Source organism: Pinus tabuliformis, chromosome 3_2 (assembly GCF_031772625.1).
Source record: "Pinus tabuliformis cultivar Carrire ecotype Pingquan chromosome 3_2, CPIR1, whole genome shotgun sequence".
NCBI lineage: Eukaryota > Viridiplantae > Streptophyta > Pinopsida > Pinales > Pinaceae > Pinus > Pinus tabuliformis.
In genome coordinates, this window is record NC_142302.1 from 1,274,703,012 (window position 1) to 1,274,730,260 (window position 27,249).

Below are 27,249 nucleotides of genomic sequence, written 5' to 3' on the forward strand. Positions count from 1 at the left end.
GACTAGGCTGAACATACAATCCAGGCTGAAGGACATAAGGTGGATTTATCATTCCTTGGGAACCATATGGAACATAAAGAGTTTGGTACTAAACCTGAGCCTCATAAGGTTGTCGATACTGGAAATTTCTTGACCCAGATGGAACAATGAAATTTTGGACCTGTTGGTACTAGACATTGCTTGATCCAGTAGGACCAACAGGGTTTTGAATAACACCAGAAGAAGGCTGGTTCACCCCAACCATGTGAGCTTATGAGCTACTCACATTAGTTGTTCTCGACACCATAGAGATATTCGGATTCCTCCCCCCAGGTGGTGGCAGAGACTGTGCACTTACTGGAGGGACCGAAGGACTGACAGAAGTAGGACTCGAGACCATCAATTTCACCAGACAGGTGACTTGGACTAATGATATAAGTGGGTTCAGAATGGTGGGTTGCACCAGGACTAAAGTAACTACAGAAATCACCATCTGTTGGGGGGTCAGGTTCTGAATGAACGGACCTATGGTAGGCATTGCACCAGACGCCCAAACAAGATTATGATAAAGTGAAGAGGCACTAGATGTACCTGAGACCAATTGTGGCAAAGTCACATAATTAGAAGGTAAGTCCCAATAAACACTAATGGGAATGCTTCCCGTGTAGGGAAACCTTTTGGAGGGAACTGATCTTCCTCCTCTTCGACAGTGTGTGGAGTGGAATCCTTCAAGTGACCTGGAGAGGAGACTGGAAATTCTCCTTCAGGTTCCATGGGTGGAAACAAGCGATGACAAATAACCGAAGATGTTCGAGGGGATAATTCCAAAGGAATAATCGGTTGATCATACAGACTGTACGGACGTTGTGGTGATATCACAACAGTGTCAAACAAAGGATTCGAAGGATAAACAACCAGTCCAAGCTGACCATCAGTTTTCGGCTGACTCTTCGGAGTCTGGATAGGGTTATTCAAAGATTCTTGGCCAATATCAGAAAGTGAACTAGTATCTGAGGGAGGTGGAGGACAAGATGACAAAAGTTGAACGCTCAGAAAAATTCCAAGTTCAACACCTTGTTCCTCAAGTGACTATGGTAATTCAGGAAATGGCTCCTCAGACAATCTTTCAGATAGAGGAGAGGAAGAGGAAATAGGTGAACCAGATGGTTCAACCTTGATGGCTTCACCTAAAATAACAAGAAAAGAGATAAATTCCAAGGCTTTAAATGTACTTTAAAAGGAATACTCACAATTTGGTCTAGAAAAGACTAAGAGGGATGTTATGAGATCATGGGCAACAATTTTTTAAGACGCATAAACAAACTGGTGCTCTTTCATGTTTTAAGAGTCAAGAAAGAAGCAAAGGTGACTCTATCACTTTCGATTTGAAGCGAACTCGAAAGGACAAGTGCTCAGGTGATCTTTTAAGCTTAAAGAGTAAAAAATATCGAATGAATACTTAGGATGCTCTAGGTAAAAAGGATTACCAGGTAACCGTGAACTACAGAATACCTACAGGTGAACCGAGAAGTACGGCCAGGCGATCTCCCCAAATGCTGCATTCAGTATATCACGTTTACAAGGCAGCAGACTCAGCGTCCAATGGATAAAGGATTGTAGCCTAGTGGGGTGTCCCTTTATATACTCGACGATACGGGGAGCAAAAGTTTGTACTGGCATTGTCTAGTGCCGGAGCGAATGACAGCTACTAGGTTTAAAGATGTTGGAACATGTCTCTAGCCTAGACCTTCTAGATGTGATTGTTAGGTTTCAAATGCACCTTAGGATAATTGAGTTCATTTTAAAGTTTATCTTGAATTATGTCTCGGTTTTTATGCCTTAGCGATGTGACTTGAAAAATCCTATATGCAGCTAAATGAGACAAGAATCTTTCAATTCGATGAATTGTTTATGCTAGAGAGGGTAGAAAACACAATCAAATGCAAACAACCAAGAAATTGAAAGTAAAATGATTTTTTCACTACTTTACTTTTTGAAAACAAAATAATGAAAAAGCCCTTCCCAATTCCTATTTTCCTAACAAGTTCACTTCAAGCAATCCTTTCAAAAGTAAAGAGAAATATTTTTCTTTTCAAATGCGAATGAAACTCTAGGCTTCAATGATGCTAACTAACATAACATATTGATGCAACAAACTAGAATTGCGTAATTTTCATGAAATGAAAAAAAAGAATTTTTTGTCAAACACTTCAATGAAAATGTTTTCGAGACAATCAATCCTGAAGTAGATGAAAAGACACAGAAAATAACTTCCAAACTAATGATGCAATGACTCTACCAAAAAACAAGACAAGAAACGTGATCTATGCCAGAAAAGAGACATTTAAACAATCAAATGAAACTTTTCAAACTTGAATGATGGAGATCAAAACAATAAGAGGACTACAAATGAAATGCAAGGAGTAAATTCACCAACAACTTGACTCAATGAGTTCACAATTAGCTAAATGGATGACAACCTAGATGTCCTAGAGCCACTAACCAATCAAAGACTCAATAAATCAAGCAAAAGAAGGCAAACCAACAAACACATAAACCAAGCCAAATCAAGATTTCCAGTCAGGGAGAAATAGTCTAAAAAAAGCTAAGAGGCAGAAATTAGGAGAGCAAGACACACTGGTTGAGATCAGGGGTAAACCCTAATCTCCACCTACAGGCATCGACACGACTACCTAATTGAAAACAAGTACCAGAAAAAAACTATGCTGGTCGAGGATTCAAAGGAAAAAATAAAAATTTCCTCAAGTAAAAACTAGACTTGCTACTGTAAATTTTAGACTCAAAGAAGTAAACCAGACAAAGTAGAGAACACTAGAGGGAAATGGTGATACATAAAAGTTCACACAAAACCATGAAATAGCAATCAATCAAACAAAAGGATTGGTTCCCCAGCGGAATTGCCAATTTGTGATACAGGTAAATTCTAAGTGCGGACACAAACAATTCCTCTAGCCCGAGAGAGTGGGTCTAGTCATAAACCGACAATCTATGGAATATTTCCTTAAACTAGAATCAATTAAGAGGGCCTACCTCTTAGAACGTTATTCTACTTGTTGATGATCCTACTTCCTTGCTCCAGCTATCTTTCGTTTCCTTCCTCCGCACACCTGAAACAAGAAAACAATAGAAAACAACAAAACGTAGTAGCATACAATATTGTATTTAGCCTACTTAACAGGTCAAGGAAAATTAAGCCATAAAGATGTAAAATGACACTTCATGTAGGAAATCAATCGATAGTTGCATTTATATAAATCAAAAAGAGATTACAACCAGTGCCTTGACATTGTTGGTCTCCTCTGATGTATCCAGGTTCCCACACTTCTGCTAGCACTTCATGGACAACCCCAACAATAGAGGTTTTAAGGCTTCTTTCCCTCTAGTCTCAAATCACACCAAAGCACACTATTCTCCCCCAAACGTACACTAGAAAACTTCAGACTACAGATGTCTTGCTGATTATTCTAACTCCAAACTAAAAACTAGATTTTGCTTGGGAAAAAGAGAGGTTTTTATAGCTTGGATGGATGGGAGATGGTTCCTCTTCTCATGGGAGAAGGCCTTATCTCTTGGATTAGTTCCATCCTAATAGGGGAAAGGAGACCAAACTAACCTCCTTGACTCCATTCGGCCTAACCATTTACCAGACTTCCGTTACGAAGCTTCTAGAGCTGGAATCTTCGGTTCCATATTTAAAATACTTTTCAAAAGAGGATTGGCGCGACTGAGAAGGGCTTAGTCGATCCGATTGGCACTAGGGATAGTTGTAATCCCTGCATATTGGCCCAAGGAGGACACGGGTCATTAGCGCCGGTCTTGTAAACTGGAATAAACAAAATATTTTTGGGAAATGATGCAAAAGGGAATTATTCTGCTCATGGAGAGGAACATAATGGGAGTTTCTTCATGAGAGGAAAGTATGTGGGGTTCAATGTAGAGGTCCTCCAGGATCGTGGACGAGGAGTATAGGGACAATGGAAGAATGTTGTGTAACACTGTGTTTTGCAACTGAGAATAGAAAATTGTCCACACACATCGAAGTGGACTCGCTCGAAGATAGATCCAACTTTGCTATCTTGGCTCTGGAAGGATGATTTCACATATTTTCCAAGGGTGCATCCTTTGAAACATCATGTTGGTCAAGGGTGTATTTTAGAAGTCGTGTGGTGATATGCTACATGATTTTCAAAGCTCCATGTTGTAGGTGACCCATGCACCTAAGATAGAGTTCTCCAACATATTGACTTTGAACATGTTTTTCTTTGTTGCTCAATTCAACACATGCATCCACCTCTAGCTTGTAGAAATTTTTCACTCTAACACCAATTTGTTTTAATTTTCTAGTAGAAACATGCTTCAGAAAATCTTTCCCTTTATTGAATACCACATCATAACCTTTGTCCCCTAATACAACTACAAAAACCAAAATTTTATTTATCCTAGGCACATACATTACATTTTTTAGGTGAAGATGGGAGCTTGACTCCCTCTTAAAGGTGACAGTACTGAGCCCTTTGGTACTATACCTCCCATCATCTCCAAGTTCTATGTGTAATAGTAGGTCCTTCTTCTCTAGGATGTTGAAGAACTCCTTAGATTCTGTCATATGAAATGATGCTCCAAAGTCCAAGTACCATACACTGCTTTGTACAGTACTTGTCATGCATGCAATGAGAATGAAATATAATTTGAATTTTGATGTGATAGCATCACCTTATGATTCTCCTACAGGCTTCTTCCCACATTTCTTGTGCAAACACTAGGTTGCATAGTTTCCATATTCATGGTAGTGAAAAAATTTAATTTTGCCAAGGTCTTTCTTCTTTCCATGGTTCTAGTTGGATTCTACCTTGCCTTGGGCCTTCTTTCCCTCCTCCTTCTTTCCTCTGCTTTCTAGAGAGAAGTTTTCTTCCTCCTCATATTTGGATGTGACACCATCTCTAGTGTTTCCCCTGATCTCCTCCTACACCAAATCAACCCAAAGTCTCTCCCAATCTGGTAGCTTGTCTCTTCCATTAACCAAATCCTGATAGTTGTGCAAGGATTTCAAAAGCCCAAGGAGCACTAATGTCACAAGTTCAGATGATGGAACATTTTCTCCTACTCCTCCAAGTTCATCTCAAACCTAAGTGAATCTGGATAAGTACTAAGGAATTGTTTCATATCTATGCATTTGAATGCTCCTAATTTTATCTCTTAACGCCAATTTCTTGGGATCACTGCTTCTCTAGAATAGATTTGTGAGATTTTTCCACATTGCAAAAGGAGTCTCCTTTCCACACAAGTTCGAAATCACATGATCTATGGCACCATCCATACTAATCCTCTTGCCTTTGGTTGTGTCTTTCTTCGATTTTGCAAGTTCTTGTGAATATGATGCTTTTGGTTTTAGAATATTTGTTTGTGTGTATTCCCATACTCCATTGTCATCCAAGGAAAATTTTGTCCTATCTTTCCAAGCACAAAAATTCGAGGTTCCCTCCAATTCATACTCAAGCCTCAATCCATTGAAAGACATTTTTCCTATAGTGAAGAGAATCTGCACCATAAAATATGAAAATCAAAATTTCTCTAAGACAATATCTAGAACAAGGTTTCTATGTAGTCTTTCATAGCTCTAATACAATGTAGAAATTGAAAGAAAATTGCTACTTCTAATGAAATCAAACTAAAATCAAGAGAAAAAAATCTTCTACTATTATGTGGAAAGGAAAACACACGATAGAAACACATGTAACCATTAAACACAAGTAACACAATGATTTTACAGGGGAACCCAACTAGCAAAAACCCCTTTGCTTCTCTGCATTAATTCATATGAGAATATGGATCAATTACAATGTCTTGCTTCAATCTTGAAGCATACCTTGCACTGCAATTCTAACCTCCTACTCACTAACTTGCTATGTCCAACACAGCCAAAATATGCCTCAGTGTTCTTCCTATTTCCTTGCACAATCCTTGAGGAAATTAGCTCCTAAAAAATAGTAGAATTCCCTATTTCCTTGCGCAAATCCTGAAGGAATTGACCACCCACTCAATGAAAAAACACTATACACTCAACCAGTATACAATTGATAAGATTGTCCCCTTATTTAATAGGAATTTTTTGGTACCAGAGGGAGAAATGGAGTGCGTATGTGCTAGGTTTTCACAGGTGGGGTTTATGGGAATAGGGCCGGAGGCCATGAACAGGCCCATGGAGGGTGTGTATGGTGACTACAGAGCTGTGGCACTTGGCCTCTGGCGGGTTCACAACAATGGATGGGCATATGCTAAGCTGCCTATGATGTGAGGGCATCCTAGATTTCGGAACGCAGGGTTCCTGGATCATCAAGAGGAAGGAGAAAAGGACCCTACAATGACCTTCATTTTTGGGGCAACCAAAGTAAACAGGCTCAGGACTTGGTTGACAAAACCCTTGCGGATGGGTTTGGAGCATTCGAGAAAGGCGACGCCTAGACTATTCAATTCACCGAAACAACATCACGAAACTCCTCTACTGTCACAATAGAAACACTCTGGTCAGAGTGATCACGAAAAAAATCCCTCGATACTGCTAGATTTACAGTACTACCAACATGCCGACATTGGAATGGAGGCTAGGTGTTTACAAAAAATAAGCTTGCATGAAGTCATAGAACAAGATAACCAATTGTCAGTGCAGGTTCTACCGGGCACAGAGGCAATAGGCTCTGAAGAAAATAAGGACAAAAGCCCTCTATTCCAAGAGATCCATAACTATATTCACTCTCAAAAGAAAGATTCAGAGCATATGCTGAGATTGGGCATAGTTGGGATTGCTCCTATTGCGATTCCCTTCAACAATCACTCCAAACAAACCTGATCTCATAGTGGATCACCTGTAGTAGAACGACTAAGTGACAACATGATGGATATAGATCCCCTACATTTGGTAAAATCATTTCACTTTCAAATTTTTATAAAAACCCCTACAGGGATGTCTTTATTAGTTTAGGTAAACCAGTTCTAATGTACTTTGTTGCTAAAGGGTAAGTGTGAAGATATGCACACTATGCCTATAATAAAAGTGCACACAATGGGGAAATTTAAGAAAAAATAAAAATAAACCAAATCCATCCAAAAATCCAAATTTTTAAACTTTCCAAACAATCAGGTAAAGCTTGTGCAGCAGGTTGAAAAGATCAAACGGGAAAAAATACAGAGATTGAAATGATTCCCCAGCGAAGTCGCTAATTTTTTATGTGGAAAATGCCTCTTGCCGACAAGAGAAATCTCCCTGGACTTCAAAGAACGCTAGTAAAAACACACAGTAATTGCTACCTTTCTCTAAGTTTTGATTGTTTGAAAGCAAGTAAAATGAAGGAGTCCTCTTACCGGTTTAGCAAACTGATTGATGAAGTCGCTCAAATCTTTTGATTACTTTCTCCTTGATGCTCCAAATGTCCTCTCGTTGCTATCGACAACTTGTCTTCAATGTTCTGGAAGAGATTTGCAAAGACAGAGACAAATAAGAAATCAAAGCATACAACATATAATCAAAGAGACAAATGAATTAATTAACCAATTATACATGTGAACTGATTAATTATGCAACCAAAACTCATGTAGGTGATCAAGGAATCCTACAAATTAAATCAATAGAGATGTAACTTAGAAAGAATAATTGCTTATATTCATAAAACTGGAGAAAATACTTACAACCATGTAGCCTTGATGTAGCAAGCCCTTTCTGCAATCTCCAACTCTCTCACTTGCAAGACAACCTTCCAACAATCCTCTCTCAACCCTCAGACCTGTAGTATCTTTATAGGCCAAGGATGAGAAGTTATGGATGCATTCTTGTTGCGGGTGGAAACTCCCTAGGTCTTGGGTTGAAAACCCCAATAGAGTGGAGGTCATACAACATAAAGAAATACGCAAAAAAATAATATAAATGCTTAAACTATTGAAGTAGGAAGAAGTGGTATTAGTCGGAGGTCCTACGTTCGAGGTCGATCCCGCAGGCTCCAAACCCTTTCCTTCTTCCAATGCCTTTAGAACCTGAAACTTATCCAAGAAAAGCATATACAATAGCAGTAATAGAAAGCATGTTCACAATATAGGTGTTAAATCATATAAGTAGGTGAGTAAATGAGCATTAACATAAGATTAATAAGAAAATCATAACATAGATTAATCCATAAGCACAATAAAAATCAAGAACAGAACAACATTTCTTTATTGATGTAAGCTAAATGAGATGTAGAAAACTACAACCTAAGTCTTCCTCCAACTTCAAGCAGAACTGTCCTCTAGATCCACCCTACCCAGGCCTCAACAATCTTCCTCCATCGGTATACACAAGGATGTCATAAAGGGGATGAAGGACATCTCAAGGCATGAAACAAAGGTTTCCTATAACTTGGGAGTGCAGGAGGCACATGGATTTCTTCAGACTTTATCAGGGATGTAATCAACTATAATATCAATATCTCATATCTTCTCCCCTTAGGCCTTCCCATGGAGGTTTATTTATATTTCTCCAAATTAGTTTTTTCAGTTGGGAAACAATTGGGCCACGAGCTATAGTAGGTGAGTAATAGGTAAAACCCGTAAAATTTGCCCGAATTTAAGGAGATTACTTATTTTTTTATCATTTTAACACATATACACGGCTTGGGTATATACTAACCCACGTGTACATGCTTTTTATACAAGGGAAAAATAGCGTATGGGAAGTAAAACACAGTTTTTTAGAATTTGGACCAAGTATAGAAAGGAAGGGTTGCCTTAGGTCATAGCCAAGAGTGGTAAGTGGTGCTATAACAGATGCCCCCTAATATATGAGGTTAGAAGGGGTACTTGATGGCCGAAATGTATTAAGTGTATGGAAGGAATCATGTCGAGACCTGAGAGGAGTTCACTAGAATTCAACCTGCCAAGCTAATGAAAGAGATCCAAAAGAAACCTGCTATCTGAGGTTGGCATACCCATGTTCAAAGACAATAAAGCATGTCTACATGTCAAGTAAAAAAGTGGATCCAATATGTATACAAGTATAAAAAGACTGAAAATACATAGTGGATCAACTGATCATATCCATAGAAGTACATGTCTGAATATCACATATAAAGAACTGATCAATGATGCTGAAGTAGAAAGATTATCACTGAAGTCATAAAGCTAATCCAAAAAGTACCAAGTCAAATTGTGGAACAAATAGTACTACACACAACTCGGGCATGAACACATAAGATGTCATTGTAATGAACTGCAACATATAAGGTGGATGGTGTCAACTAGAAGAAACATGAGCAGCTGAAAAGTGAACCAAGAAATGTTCATGCAAACCCGAGGTCTTCACCAACCGCCATGGTACATTTCTACACAATGGGAATAAATGATCTAGAGTCGACCATGTGAGAAATCATTTGATTACCGGTCATTGATGTATATCGTTAACAAACACGAGACTAGTCACCGATAATGATGATGAGATCCAAGGTACCCAGTACAATCTAATAAGTGCGAATAAATGAGCTGAAGTTGAACGCTTGGAAGAATCTATCAATCAGGAGACAATGATTTTTTCCCACTTTTGATAGTGAAGGAGTCTGCCACTAATGACTGAAAACCCTAAGGTACTGCCAAATAGACTCTAAATCTTGTTCCCAGAGCAATGAGTTGAAGTCTATGGGAAAATATCTGCTGGAAGGAAGGCATTAAGGCATCCTTCATCAATCAATTGCGAGTGTAAGCCATAGGCAAATAATGTGGAAGGAATCAGATGAATAAATATGTAGTAACCCAACCGAAGCACATTTCCTGCATGCACAATATGTAGCTAGCACATGATAGAAACCCTCTAAACCAACCAATAATGAAAGTTGTCACAGAGGTGAGGAATCCACCAATGGGGTCAAATGGAAACCAAGCTACAACACGAATCCCAATGTGTGATAATGAAAGATGACATCAAACACAAGGGAAACCACTCAGTCAAAGAGTCATGATACTGATCGATGTTGAGCACAAGGTGACCTATCAATAATGAAAATAGGGCTAGGGTGTGGCTCTAGATCCACTCTCAGAGAAATTTCTCATAGTCGATAAGAGCAAGACCCACCAGCAAGAAGTCAATGGAGACCTTCTCAAACTAGCATGAGCAAAGGACCAAATAGCTGATGTGATAATGAACATGACTCTCACAACCAGGGATGGCCGACTGAAAAATAGGTCAAGAGACACTGCAGAAAGGTCGACTCAGGTTTACTTCCCTTGAAAAAGAGCACGACTCAAATGTGACTACATGGCAACATATGATAATTTTGTATAAGTTTTTCATGTAGGAGGCATAAGAAAACTCTCCATATGATTGGAAGAGATAACCAATCGGAGGAGTACTGACTCAATAACAAGGTTAAGGCTCTCCTAAGTCAAACTAAAGCCCATCCCAATGGAGGAAAGACTTTTTTTCAAGTGCTTTGTTCAAGGGCAACACAATTGACTCTAGCTTCCATCAATTATGGAAATAACACCCCGTTCTCACTCTTTTTGGAATATATATATTTTTTTGTCTTTTTCATATTTATAAAACCTAAAAAATAATAAAAAAGTTCTATAGTACAGTGGAAAGAACGAGTGTCCAAATACAGATGCACTAGTTCTGGGAGGGGAACATTCCTATCCTCAATGCAAGGTGATGAAACTGGTCAATGAAACTCAAAGGAATGTTCTTTCCGCGGGTAAGAGGGTGTAAAGTTGCAAAGGCTAAGTGATTGTAAGTTTGATTTCACAAAAGACACAGTCAAAAGGTGGCTTAAACATGAGTCCAAGTGAAGCCGACTTCAGGCTAAAAGGTACAAATGGTCAACATGCAATGCAACAGTACAAATCAACGCAAAGGAGCCTTTAGGGTATAAATCGAGAAAAATAGCAAAGAAGTAAGAGAATGAGTCTTCAATGCACAAGTCATGGCGAGACTAAAGAGGACGCTCGAGCCTATGCAATATAGCATCGTGGGCAACATATGCTAGCGAGGATCTAACTAATATGCCCATGTAAAGGTTGGCTCTACCATCATATCATGATTTTACGAGTCAGGTGAAAATGGTTTTAGAACCAAGACATGATGGGGTCGACCCTATGGCAAAAATATCGCAGTATGGAGGCTAATATGAAAAATGCAGCGGAAAATGATATTCCCTAACCTATATTCCAGTGAAAAAATGATACCTGCCATGATGGGTCTGTAGTCATGGAACTGAAACAATCTCTCAAAAAATATCCAAAGTATCGTATAAAAACAACCCATCCCAACACTCCAAGCCAAAAGGTCAAAAAATCCCACAAAAAAGAAAAATAAACTTTAGAAAAAGTAATTTTCATATGTCAACTTATATAAGGACTTTTTGACTCACAATTTCTCATTTGTGTTTTGAGAAATTGGGTGAAGGAGCTGTGGAGAAAAAATCAAGCAAGCTTCCTCCATCAAATTCATCTGTTCAAACAACCTCCAATCTTCCAGGTAACCTTCTAACTGATCTTTTAATAAGTTTTAATGCTTTTTAAATGTTTTGTCACAAATTTGACGTAGGAATTTATTTTTAAAATTTTCGCTCTACGTACATGCGGGTTGGATACATGTGAACCACATATAGGAAATCCCTATACCTGATTGTGTTAATAACGAACTAGCGTGTGCGTGAATTCAAAATTTAAAAACATGGTTTTAATGATTCAAAACATCATTTTTTGTAGGATGTCGATTACTTGGTGTGAAAGAGAGCATAGTGCGATTGATAATGAAGTAATGGAGGATAAAAATGCATTAGATGCCTTATGAGGATGTGGATTGTTAAAATTTTTCAAAATGCTAAATATGAAGGCAAATACTAGGTTTCTTGAGATGTTAATCCACTATTGGAGTCTAGAAGAAGATGCTTTTGTTATTGATCAGAAGCCCCTCAGGATTGAAATAGATGATATCTATTTCATCATAGGTCTTTCCCAGAGGGAGAAAGGGTCCACTCAATAGGAATAACAAGAGGTAGTCTTAGTGTGGAAGACTACATATGCATTTATTTCCCAAGAAACACCGAGAAGATTGGAACCCAGATTCTAATCAAATATGTAGAGAGTCTATCACTAAGAATCCTTCTTTTTACCATTGCCAGGGTAAATGGTTTTTCTTCTCTACATCAGGCCTTTCATGTTTCCATGGGTCTTGCAGTGAATTGTCTCACTACAGTCTTCGATTGGTGCACACCCCTGCTAACCAATATGAAAAGACAACTTACCTCTATCTTGAAGGGCCAGACAAAGAACTTTGGATACAGAACCATCTTTTGTTCCTTCTTCTTTAAGAGAGTACCTGGGCTTCGTCCCAAGGTATTATCCATCATTAGCAGCCCAAGATATCCACGGATGGGCAAGTGGGCTAACTTGATGAAATGACTAGGGGGTAGTGAGGTCCCTAGGAATACATTTGATGACGAGTTTTTCCTTTGGTGGGAACAACAGGTCATTGCGGTCAAAGACTACCCTTATGCTGAAATGGACTTCAGAGGAGATCCAGATCTAGTGTTGCCACCAGATGCAGCATGGGGCACCATAGGTACAAATGTTTTTTAATTTTTTAATTTTAAGATTTTTTGGATTTTAAGTATAAATGAACTAAAAATATTTTTGATGAGACAAAATACTTACAAAATTATTGATCATGACACAAATGTTGGACCAGTGAGACCTGATGGTCTTCCTCGACACAAGCATTGTGGAAGAGATGCAGAAGGAGCCACAACAGAGACTGAGAGGACCCTCCATGCAGTCCAGATAAAATTGGTGATGTTAACTCAGCAAGTACCTATGGTGGCTATAGAGGACCAACTAGAGGAGATGCAACGATGCGTGGTAGGAGTACCATGGGATTGGGTGCAGCTATTTCGGTGGGTGGAAAATGTCGTTGTTTTCTTCCTTGTCGCTCATCCTGAGCAGGATCGCTAGATAGATGATCATATTTTTTTCATTAGACATGATGATGGGCATAAGCCCTAATTTTGTAGGACATTTTGTCCCAATTTTGTATTATATTTTGGACACAAAACATATATGTACAAACAGTCTATCATGATGATCATATATATACAGATGATATATTGATTATTTTTATTTTTTTAATGTGATGAATGATTTATATGCCAATCTAATGCTTGATTAGCGATAGAATATTCTAATGAATTTTTTGATCGTGGAATATGAACAAATGTGATATAGACAAATGATCTTTGTAATAAATGCACTCTCAAAAATTGACGATATAAACAAGGATATCTTACACAATAGATGTTATTCAGTTGAGATACCACCATTTGTGAATCCAAATAAACTACTAATGAATCAAGACCAAGATATATTTCCTCAGATAGTAAATTAATAACATCAATATATTCTACAACATTATTTGAAGTGGGACGGATACATATGCCTCTTGAAACCAACAACTAGAAAGATGGATAATAAATCACCAAAGCTACGGAAGCAAGGTTCCAGGTGTGTCTACTGGCACCATCGACAAACTCTAGATATATCAAATCATCCATCAATACTTGCCAAAGAAGATAAAAAATATCGACATAACTATAAAATTGATAGATAGATATGCACAAAGATACAATATTTACAATCAAGCAAATTCTAGGCCGAAGCCTAAGAAAAATACTTTTTAAGATAGAGCCCATTTCTGGGCTTCGTCAACTTGTTTCCCTCGAAATCAATCAACTCATAAGCCCCCTTTTGTAAATCTTTTTTGACAATGAAGGGACCGTACCACATAGATTTAAACTTTCCTACCCCCAAGGCATCTTTGTCTTGGTCGTAGACCAGGATAAGGTCGCCTTCAGAAAAAACTCTAGGACGAACAATTTTATCATATTGAGTTTTTACTCACTTTTTATGAGCCTTGTTGATTATGGCCACATCTCGACGCTACTCATCGAGATGTTCCAAATGAATGAGACATTCTTTGAGACTAGAAGTATTAGAAAGAAGTTCAAAAACTAGTTTAAGGGAAGGAATGTCACTTTTCGCAGGAAAAATGGATTCCAACCCATAAACTAGTTGAAAGGGTGTAAAACCAGTGGCAGCCTTAACTAACATTCGGTATGCCCAAAGTGTCGGATATAACCTATGCCAATTGGATCGGGCTTTATTAATCGTCCTTTTTAGGATGATTTTTAGGGATTTATGCATGGCTTCAACCTGACCATTGGCGTGAGGATAATACGAAGATGAATTATCTTGCCAAAAACCCAACTTAAGAGCCAATTTAGATATCATTTGATTTTGGAAATGACTGGCCTGTCAGTAAAAATCTCTTTAGTGAATACCGAACTGGGAAATAACTTGATTGAAGATAAATAAGGTTATTGTTTCACCATCATTCTTGAAAGTATGCATAGTCTCAACCCACTCAGTAAAGTAGTCTATGACTACGATCATATACTTGTGATTTCCTGCTGAAGGTGGATTACAGGTAGTAAAATCAATACCCCAATTAATGAAAGTACCGACAATGATAACAGGGAAAAGCAGAGCTAGATGTGCGCACATTTTTTGAGTACAAACCTAACAAGGATGGCATCTCTTTACCACTTCAATACAATCTTTGAAGATCGAAGGCCAAAAGTATCATGCACGCAAAAAAAATTGAGCTGTTGCAAGCCCAGATAGATGACCACCACAAGCTCCACTATGGAAATCATTAAGCATAGACTCAACTTCTTCTAAGGTTAAACAACGTCTAAGGATTGAATCAACCCCACGACAATATAAAGTATCACCTATAATAATATATCTTTTAGCGAGATGACGTAATTTTCTACGTTCATTCTTCGAAAAAGTGAGCAGAAACTTCAAAGTCTAGAGATATATAATAATATCTCTGTACCAAGGATCTTGTGAGGAAATAAGAAAAGTATGTTCATCAGAAAAAGTTTCCTCATAAACGATTTCTTCCTCACAAGGAAACTCTGAGATCAACTTTGCAAATACTAAAGATTTCTTAGAGTTATCCAGCATGAATTTGAGATCAAATTCTTGTAAAATGACAATCCATCTATTGTACTTTCCCCCAATCACTCGCCTACTAAGAACAAACTGAAATGGATTGATGGTTGCTAAGACGAAAGTTTTTCGAAGCAGAATATAATGTCTAAGTTGCTGGACAACATGGACAGCTGCCAAAGCTAATTTCTCGATGGGAGAATAGCGCAGTTTAGGACCCACTAAGCCTTGGCTCAGATAGTAGATTATATGCTCACATAAAGCATCATCCTCCTGAACCAGAACCATACCAATAGTTGATTCTACTGTAGCGAGATATAAAAGGAAGTCTCTACTATAATCAGGTGGACTCAACAAAGGAGTAGAGGTTAATGCTTTTTTCAAAGCATCAAAGGAGCGTTGTGCGAAATCATCCCATAGAAATGGGACCCCTTTCTTAAGCAATCTCATAAATCCTTTTGTAATCTCGGCGTAATTAGCTATAAATCTCCTTAAGAAATTGGATTTTCCTTGGAGACTCTGAAGTTGATGTATAGAGGATGGGGGAGGCAACTGAAGTATTGCCTCAACCTTGAAGGGATCTACACAGATCCCCTTAGTCGACACGATGAATCCTAGTAACCGACCAAATGTGATGTCAAAAGAACACTTATTCGGATTCAACCAGATTTTATAAAAACGACATCATTCAAAAATCAATCGAAGATGTTTAGGATGATCTATTCTCTTTCAAGAACGAGCAACTAAATCGTCCAAATAAGCTTCGATAACATGCTTGATATCGTGAAAAGCATATGACATGGCCCGCTAAAAGGTAGCTCCAACATTTTTAAGGCCAAAAGGCATCTTTTTATATGCAAATGTACCCTAGGGACAAGTAAAAGTTGCCTTATGTTTATCTTCTAGACGAATAGTAATTTGATTATAACAGAAAATCTATCCATAAATGAGAAAATTTCATTACCCGCACATTCATCAATAATATGATCAATAAAGGGCATGGGGTGATTATCCTTAGGACAAGCCTTATTTAAGTCCCTAAAGTCAATGCATAGACAGATTGTTCCTTTCTTTTGTCTACGGGGACTAGATTAGAGACCCACTCAGTTAAAGGATCAGGGTATATGAAACCTGCCTTGAGCAACTTCTCAACCTCAAAATTGATAGATGTTGCTTTTCTAGGGTTTACCGGTCGAAGTTTCTGACGAATAGGTTTTTCATTTTCATATGTCTTGATCTCATGCTGGACTATAAATGGATCTATCCTAGGCATTTCCTCATAAGACCAAGCGAACACGTCTCGAAACTCTTTAAAGAGATCAGTATAAGTTTGGATTTCTTCAGGGGAACAATCAAATCCAATGAAGACATTTTCAATAACACTGAGATTCCTAGAGATGTTCACTAGAACAGTTTGTGAAATGATAGACATGTTACCTTTAGCAGAAAACTGTGCTGGAGCCAAAGGATTTAAAATTGCGTGAACATCACTAGTAGATGAAGAATTGGACAAACTTGATTCTACTTCCCGCAAATGAGGGAGGAAATATGACTGATGATGCAAATCATTCCACGGTCTTTCAACACTCATCATTGCTTCTAGGATAGCTTCTTAATATGGCAAGACAATATCTAATCAATCTAGAGCAGAAGTGGAATCTAGAGTCCAGGCCAGAGTCACATCCCCATCCAGCTCCTCTAGTGAAAAAGGAGTAGGATCAGAGTTTGCAGTGTTAACAATAGACTGATAAGAAATTTCAGCTGCAGACATAGGACATGCCATTCCACCTACCTTCCCCTCATCTAATGTGGTGGTAGAAGAGGGTAAGGGCCAAGGATCCAAAAAATAATGAGTTCTAAAGAACTCTCTTTGAGAAGGTGCCTTGGAGGATGAAATAGCATTAATTATAGCTATAGGAGCAGGAAAATCAAAGGTACCCATTAAGGAAGAGTACATTCCAACTCCTAAATTCTCTATAGACTACTTGGGATTGTTCACTAACGGAACAATAGATTCAGAAGATGCATGGGACTCACTCGGAGAATAATCCATCTGATCAACCTTTACAATTCTCCCTTCATGAGGAAAACAAAGGATGTGAAATAACAACGATACAATAGCATCCATCTCATAAATCCAATTTCTACCTAAAAGGAGATTGTAATCTAGATTTGCATCAACTATATCTACTTCAATATTTATAACCTTACCCCCAACATACATGGGAAAGGCTAGAATAATCCCATGCAGCCTATGAGAATGACCATCCAATGTTGTTAATAGAGTATGTGAAGGAAAATCCTGAGGCAATCCAATAACCTTCCAACTGTAGGTTTCAACTCCATACAAAAATTACCCGCATACAAATTCTAAAACACAGAAAATAAACAATGCGAGAGCATAACACATAAAACACATATACACAACGATGTTCCCCTAGATCCCAAAACCGGGACTACCAGATTGATTTTTCATTATGTTCCTTTCAATGTTACAATACATATTTATACATGCCAAAGCATCCAATACCATGGATCGAAAAACAACATGTCCAAAACCATGGACTGAAAACCATCGCGTCCAAAACCATGTGTGAAAAACATGCACAAAACCATAGGTAGGTCCACCCAACCTAATATAGGGTCCAAAACCAAAATTTTCCGGGGCACTGCCTCGGACCCCATGGAGTGGGGTTACCTGCACCCCTCAAACCCCCTGTGACTCTCCCCGCTACGCAATTGGCACAATGAAGGTGGAGCTTCATCCCTCTTCTAACCCCCCGGTTAACTACATGGGTTAATCGTGGAAAGAATATAACACAACCCAACACTAACATGATATGGACATTACGCATGTGGTAGCTCCCTCATCAACTACAGTTAAAAAGATACTAGTATTCCGATATGTAGACTTGATTTGAAAATCCATATGATGTGGGAGTCTCTTCTTGATGATTGACATATCGAATGTAAGCAAAAGAGAGTTTTTCGGACCAACTACTCTGATCGCAGTGAGCAATGCACTCCTTTATGCTGGGAATGACTGGAGTACCTCTAACACTGACATAACATAAGGACTTTGAGCCAGATCTTCTACAATAGAGTAGTTCTGGGCTGCCTTAGCATTGGGGTTAATGGTCAAGCATTTTGCGGAGCCTTTCGGCATCCGAGGTATAGACTCAACTATGGGCCTCTCGATATGGAGTGGCTCTAAAACATCAGGAGTAGACTTAGCCTTGGACGATTATGATTCACCATAATCACATGACTGTGTAGCAACATCAATATGTGAACTCATCATGTAAACATTTGATATATTTTCCCCTTCTTGTTTCCTCCGGCGGGGGTACCGGTACTAGAATTTGTGCCAGCAAGCAACTACTGCCCTTGGGGAAAAGGGTTAGTTAGCACAACCTAGGAGCTAGAAGACCCCTATTGAACCAACAAGCACTGAGCATCTTGAATATTAGGACAAAGATGAGTCAAATGGTCATCATTGCATAACTTGCATGGAAACTTTACTTTCTTCTTAGACTCTTTTTTACCCCCTCCAGCATCATTGCTGAGTTTGTTTGCATTACCCTTCCCATCCCAATTATTTTCTTACCACGTCCTTTTTTCTTCCCATTGGATTGTTGGTTTCCTTTGGGGTTAGACTTTTGAATGACATTTATAGATGAAGGTTGAGAAGGCATATACACTAATGGTGATGCTTGCATAGAAGAAACAGTTTGTAAAGACAACTTCTGCAATTAATTTAGCAGGTTATCCGTGTTAGTATTAATCGATCTGACTAGCCTGTTGGCATGAAGGCATAGCTTCGGCTTGGCTAAATCAATATAGGACCTAGGAGCATCAGGAAAATTTTTCTAAAGAACCCTATATTGAGAATATATAAGTTCTAGTTGTTGGGCTCTTAAAATAACTTGCTCTTCGGTGAATACACTGGAGAGTGATACGTCCTTAGAAATCTCGGGTTGCAAAGACTTGAGAAACCATTCAAGAAGGAATTCTTGCAAAATATTAGCATTAATGAGCCTCTTCCTTCTCCTCCATTCCTGGATATGATCTTAAATGGGGGTTTCCTGGTCTTGGTGGAAATTGGCTAATAGCTCAGTTCCAGCATCATAATGAACAGGCAACTGAAAATGGTTCAAAAATATGTAGCCAAATTACCGAACAAAGCGAAGGTGCCCCCGAGAGTTCAATGTACCATTTAGCTGCATTCCTAGTTAGGGTGCACTGAAATAATCTCAACCTGGTTGAATCATCTATCAGGGAGTTCGGCGAACACCATAAGTGGAATGTGGTTATATGGTCACCTAGATCTTCACCAGTCTTCCCTTCGAATTTGGGTGCATCCTACGGAACTTTGGCTAGAACTAGAGGCTAGGACAGGTTATATTTGATCCGATCATTAGTTAATTTGGATAGATCTTGCAGGTTTAACGTTGCCATGAAAGGTAAGCGTGGAGGACCCTGAGGATTCCGCTTGGTCTAGGCAGAATTTCCAACGTTCTGAAAAGAATACCCTGGATTTGTGAAGGCACCAGGTTCCCTAAAGTAATTCGTAGAAAAACCTGAACCATTAGGAGAACCCTGTGGCCCAGAAAAATCAGATTTTGTCCAACTCCCGTCGAAAAATATCCATATCCAGTGAAATTGCCCCCTAGAGAGGTGTTGAATGGAGAAGACAGCCCTTGGTAAGGGTTCCATGCATGATCATAGGGATAAAAACTCTGGAATGAACACACGGAGGAATATAACATATTCCCCTATTGGCCAAAAGAGAATTGATTCCCGACTCCAAGTCTGCTAACATTTGGGTTAGTCCATCCTTGGAAAGGATTATAACTTTGACCCATGGAGGGAAAAGGTATTGATCCTAAAGATGGGTTAGAATGTGGTATATGACCACTCCCAAAAGGGAAACCTTGAAAAGAAGTTGACCCACTTGCCATGGAAGTCATAGACGTGGAGGCAACTAATGGAAAGCTTAAAAAAACCAAACGAATTGCACTGGTCATCATTCCAAAGGGGAAAGAACCAGTGCTAGAGAAAAACACTTGGGTGCCCCCACTCAAATATGGAATGGAGGTAGAGCAAAAAATTGTAGTGCTAGGAGTGATTGAAGGTATCGAATCGTTCCTCCTCCTTGTACTGATAAAGGATTTTTCATACTAGTAGCACTCATGGTGGAAACCATGCTCCGAGTAGTGTTCATCGAAGGAAAAGATCAAAATCGACCTAGGCTCGAAGGCCTATGTGTCAGAGTCCCGACGTATAATAAAACATCCAGATGATCGGGAGGAAGAGGAGAATTAGGAGTCAAAAAGGACTCAGGAATTTCTTCAACCTTTATAAAATCTTCTGAATGGAAGAGAACTCCAGAAAGGACTGGAGTGTTCATCTCCAACTCTCTACTAATACTGGGTCTATTTTGTGAATCAATAACTTCAGCCAGAGGATCAATCTCCATTGCGTCTGATGCCATTGATTGGAAATCACAGGAAGAATTGCTCTTATGCCTTCTAGAATAAGGCTCAACACTTGTAGGTGAAAGCCCACGAAGCCTCCTAGACCAACGAACTGGTCGATCAACCACTTTTAATTATTTTTAAGAGAACTAATTAAAGACTCAAAAAATTTATAAATCTATGCCAAATAGAAGCAAAGAGAACTCTCTAAAAAAGTCCCTAAAATATACAATCAATAAATCTACTTCTAAGTATTTTTGCTCCAAGTGATGAAGACCGAACACCAAAATACAAGAAAGTGAAATCAAGGACCTTCCAAAAATAGTTTGGGATAATGATGGCACAGGCCTACTAGCAAAGGTAACATAAATAGTTATGCTGGCCTCTAGACAAAAGCTGTTGCCAGTGCAAGCACCCAACCTTCACAAGGGTACCCTCCAGAAGTACTAATGAATGTGATGCAATGTCTGCCTCAGGTGCCATGGGATTCCCCTCCACAACCACCTATGTGATCCCTATGAATGGAAATTATGGGCACCAATTCGTATCAAAATTAGGGCATAACAATCTCATGGCAGGATCCAACAAGTTAGAGAGGGGGTATCTCTCTTCCTTGTCTTCACTCTCCCTCATGCTTGACTCCCAGTCACAGAGCTTTCCCGGTCTTTCTAACGACACTGGATTTCACTCATTATTCAACTTCTATGTTTGATAGTTTGAGTGGCCTTGGAGAGTTAACTCTCCACTCACCTATTCCAAGGCCCTAAAGAACTTAAACTTATTGGTGTTGTTAATGACAAATTAAAAAATGTTCTAGTTCTTTTTAATAAAGCGCTTGATTTTAGAGGGTTGTTCTTTAAGTCAAATGTACAATGAGAGTGAAACTTATGGTGTTTTTGATGTGAAATAAATCAATAGAAACCTAACTAATGCATGCAATTATTTTATTTCGATGAAAAGGAATTTCTACTTGGTTCTACGAAAAACTTATATAAGCAAAATATTCTTTTTCTTTTCTTTTTTAGAAACACTCCACACACACTCAAAATCTAAAAAAAAGACTAAAAATGTTTATTGTGCAAACTAACCTAATGAAAACTTAAATGATGATGGAAGATCCTATGAATACTCATATAATAAGCAAATGTGCTTCTTTATAAGATCAATAATCCAACTTGAAAATAAAGAGTGCAAAAATTCAATAACAAATTTCCCTCAAAACAAAGAAAAACAAATTGAAAAAGTTCACAATTGCTCGAAAGAAAAACAAAAGAAACCAAAAACAAAAACTTGAAAAGAAAAAGAAAGGCAAAAGTTATGTTTTTGTCTTTTTCTTATAAAAACCCAAAGAAATTTTTTAGGTCACAAAAGACTACTAAACTTCAAAGATCAAGAAACAAGCATAAAGAGTCCCAGAACTTTGCAAGTTATGCAACTCATCAATAAAATGAAACTTGAAACGAGAAAGGACTACAAACTTGCATTAACTGTTCTAAATAGTAGTATAAAAGACTTCAACAAACCAACAAAATGTAAAGAAAGACTCTCAAGGTTTCCAATGAGACACTCAAAAACAATGAAAAAAAATAGGTCAACCAAAAAGGAAAGAAAGGCAAAGCAATTTGAAAGTTTGGTTATAAACAAAACTGAAATCAATTTCTTGTTTTGGAAAGCCAGAACAACCAAGAAATTCTGACAGAAGCCTTGAACCCAAAATGCAAACTGAAACCTTACTAAAAAAGAAATCCTAGGTAAACTAGGTTTTTGACCGAGAAGAGGAAAATTGAAAACTTGCAAGAAAGCAAAGCTTTACAGACAGTGAATAACCATAAAATAGCAAAAGTCACCAAGCAATAGACTTAACTGGGCAAAATATTTTGAAAAATCAATTGAAAATTACGTATACGCGACTGTGTAAAAGCACAGAAGCGTGCATGCGTGTTTCAAACACAGGAAATTCACGTATAGACAAGTCTATTTAAGGAAACAAGCGTGTATACACTATATCCCTAAAAAAATGCATATAAAAAGCTCAATTAAGAAAAATAAAAAATCAAGGCCTGATCCAAAAGATCAGACTTGATGCTTGGGAAGCCAATAAGTCACTGACACTACAAAAACAAGAAATCAAGAAAATAAACCCCGATCAAGAAAAACCAACCTAAACTAGGAAAAACAAGAATGTTTTCCCCAGTGGAGTCGCCAATTCTGTTGCGGGTGGAAACACCCTAGGGTCTTGGGTTGAAAACCCCAACAGAGCGGAGGGCATACAACATAAAGAAATACACATACAAACAGTCTAAATGCTTAAACTACTGAAGTAGGAATAAGTGGTATTACCCAAAGGTCTTACGTTTGAGGTCGATCTCGCAGGGTCCAAAGCCTTTGCTTCTTCTAATGCCTTTAGAACATGTAACTTATCCAAGAAAATCATATACAACAATAGTAATAGAAATCATGTTCACGATATAGGTTTTAAATCATATAAGAAGGTGAGCAAATGAGCATTAACAAAAGATTCATAAGCAAATCATAACATAGATTAATTCATAAACACAATCAAAATTAGGAACAAAACAACATTTCTCTATTGATGTAAGCTAAATGAAATGTGGAAAACTATAACCTAAGTCTTCCTCTAGCTCCAAGTGGAACCGTCCTCTAGATCCGTCCTGCCCAGGCCTCAACAATATTTCTCCATCAGTATACACAAGGATGTCATAAAAGGGATGGACATCTCAAAGCACGAAACAAAGGTTTCCTATAACTTGGGAGTGCAGGAGGCATATGGATTTATTCAGACTTGATCAGGGATGTAATCAACTATAATATCAATATCTCATCTCTTCTCCCCTTAGGGCTTCCCATGGAGATTTATTTATACTTCTCCAAATTAGTTTTTTTTTTTCTTCAGTTGGGAAACAGTTGGGCCACGAGCTACAATAGGTGAGTAATCGGTAAGTAAACTCCACCCAAATTTAAGGATATTATTTATTTTTTAGTGTTTTAACACATATACGTAGGTTGGGTATATAATGAACTACGTGTACATGCTTTTTATATAGGGAAAAATAGCGTATGGGAAGTAAAACACTTTTTTTTAGAGTTTGGACCAAGTCTGGAAAGGAAGGGTTTTCCTAGGCCATAACCAGAGCATCAAATCTACCAAGAGTGGTAAATGGTGATATAACAATTCTCCAAGGGATAAGATCCACTATTAGTGGGATAGAAGTTCCATAAAGGAAGGGGAGTCACTCCATGATGGGAGGGATCAACATTGAATAGGCAGTCCTTCGAAGCTACCAACAATGCTTCTAGACTTTAATTTTTATTTTTACATACTTCAAGTCATGTTAGCAGGTCATAGTGGAATATAGTGCATACTTCTATGTAGATAATAATTTTCTTCCCTACGTATGTGCAGGAAGTGACTATGGAACTGTGAATATAGCCAAAATTAGGGTTTTGTACCATAGAATCTAGAAATTCTACTTTGTCAACAATAATTTATATTCAGATTTTGTAGGGGAATATTTTTGGGACACATTTGCGGATAGCGAAAAATGAAATCCAATGGTCATTTGGTTGATGTGACAAAATGAAATGTAACATATTTCCCCCAAAAATGCAAAGTCAAAAGAAATATTTTGATGACTGAAGTTCTTTATCATGTGAAGGTTTGGGTTAGAGAATGTAGTCAAAGACTTGAAACAATCAAACAAATATTACAATGCAATACATAATATCATTGCTGAGGTAGGCATTCCCACACTTAGAATATAAATGTCTCAATATCACAGTATGGAAATACATCTAAATCTCCATGTCAAATAGATGACATAGTATGGACATAAACATTGATGGACCTATGTTTACAATCATGAATATTTAATAACTCCACGCATCCCAGATGGATGAAACTAGATCTAGGGTCTTTATCTCCATCTCTCGGTTTGTAGTACAGATCTAGCCATGGGAGTGAATGTATCGAAGTTGAACATGGTAGAAAGCACTTGATTACCGATTAATGATGTGAACCATTAACAAGCGCGAGAGAAACCACCAATAATGACAATGGCTCTCAAGGTACTTCCAGTACAATCTATGAAGTGTAAATATATGGTTTGATGTCGGACACTCATAGAATCATTCGATCGAAGTCTAATGATTATAACATGTCATCGAAGGTGATAAAACTTCCATTAAGACATGTAGGCCTGAAGGTACTAAAGGTTTCTAGATAAACTTTCTATATAATGAGTTGAGGTCGATAAGAAGCGATCTGTCATAGGAGGGCCTATGACATGAAAATCATGTCAATCTTGGAAGAGCAGTGGTTTAGAGTAATCCAAGACTACCTCAGGGATGGCCTATGCAGATAAAGGCTAAGACTGGCAAAGTAATTTTGGCTGAGGTTGAACTTATCTTGAACATATTAGAGACACGACATGATAACTTGGAAACATTTGACTAAAAAATAAAAACCAAACCAGTTGAAGACTTTCGAATGAGGTATGGTCAACTGAGTAACAAATGGATTTCCCAACCCAGACACAATGATGGAGTGTCGTGTTCAAGAGTGACATACTTCCTTTTATAAATGGAAAACAAATATTTTTTCTCACTTTTCCCCGATCATTACTAGAAAGTACCTCTTTATTTTTTACAAGCTTGAGGAGGATAAAATATGCTTGTCTTGTAAGCTCATCCTTTAGACGATTCCTCCAAAGTATTTTTAACGAACCCTAGGAAGGTGTGGTCTGGTCTCGTTATGCTTAACGAGTCCTATACTGCTTAATATTTACGAGTCCAGCAAAGGGGTAACTCGATGTCGTTTTCATATTTTAAGAATTTGAAAAGACACAAAAACAAAACTCAACGAGCTCTTTAACATAAATTTTAATGAGCCCAAAGAAAGTAAAGCTCAATGTTTTTTAGTTTTAGGGAGTCAGAAGAAAAACATAAGTAAACTCCACAATTTTGTTTTTCATAATTTTAGGCTCTCAACCCCGAAAAGGGATAAAATAATTGAGGAGAGAACTCTATTGACCATAATTAGTCAATGTATACCTTTCCGTAAATAGTCTGGTTCAATCCATAAAATGGGTAATTTTTTACTGAATGGATGGTTATTCATTTACTTTTACAAGTTTGAATAATCAAGTACTCGATGATTTTTTCAATTTTAAGGAGTTTGTTATAGCTGCTACAACAACCCTTCCAAAATTTCTAACCCTTCAAAATTTCGGATCCCCTTTACCATTTCTGTAGATGCCGCCCATCCTCAAAGTTTATTCGAAAGCTTTGAAACCCCATAAAAGTTTCAAAATCCTAAGTCTTTGCCTCATAAGCCGAAATTACGACCCTGCGACCTAACTAATGTTCATGTTCAAGTCTAGTCGCCAAGTCGCAATGTAATCTTGCGACTTTATTCCCCTTACAAGACCTATGCGACTATGTGACCTCACTAAGTCACTAAGTTGGAAAGTTGAAAGGAAAAATCCAATATATTTTGCAACCTATGCGACTGTGTGACTACGCGACCCAACAAGTCACTAGGTCGCAAGGTCACAAACGTATCACCGACACAAAAACGTGACCTAGAGACCTATTCGACCTAGTGAGCCCATGAGGTCACCAAGTCACAAAGGTCGCAAAGGTGTCAGAGGCCCACAATTTCGACCTCGCAACCTATGCGACTTAGCTACCCCTTGAGGTCACAAGGGTTGCAAATGCCTCAAAATTAGGCAATGCAACGCCCGTGACTTCCATGCGTGTGACTAAACTTATAAATATTGCCCTCGAATGATCATTTGCACAACTCGCCTTGGTCGCACGAAGAATGAGGAAGCTCAACGACTGGATAAGGCACGTGACCTTGCCAGGTAGGTGACTTTTCCTCTTCTCGGTAATCATTTATTTTCACCATTTTCCTTCCACTTTCGCCCCAACTCTACAAATTCCTAACTAGGAAGGTTTTTATCCATGATTCGACTACATTTCAATCACAAACCCTTGCCAAGTTATTGTTTGTCTTTATGAGCCTCCCTGAGTGTTTTCCATGCCCATCCTTGTCCTAAGCTGAACTGTTATCCCTAAAGACCAAGCCATCTACCCCTGGGAATCCCCTAGGACCTTTCCGAAGACACGTTCTACCCCTCAAGATTACCCAAAGAAGTAGGTCTTATGGCCTAAAATGTGAAAAGAAAAATGATGCAACCTCGCGACCTACCAAAAGGCCTTCTTCTAGGTTTTGAAAATTATAGTTTTATTTGCCACTAAGATTTTATTTTCATGTTGTCTCTCTCATCCTGGGACTATTTATTTGATATGCAAGGTGATATTGATCTTGAGTGCATCTCAATCTCCTTCTTCGAAGACAAGATGGCACCTATGGTAGCAAAATCTCCCCACAAGAGCTCTGGAAGCAGTTCACAGGAAGTTCATCAGGATGAAGCACCCCCCCTATCTACGGGGACACTACTTGCAATATCAACAAAAGAACCAAGCTCTCCTTGTATGATATTTATGCAAAGTTTGCCAAACCATATATTCTAGAGAACCAAGAGTATTTCCCGGTGTACATAAATGTTAATAGGTAGAAGCTTCACAAATTGGCCTCACATCCTTCAATATTCCCATGTGCTGAGACAATTGATTGGATCATACCAAGCACATACACATATTCATGGATGGTGAGGGATCACACTAGCTCACCACTCACAGCTATCGCCTCCATAGATAT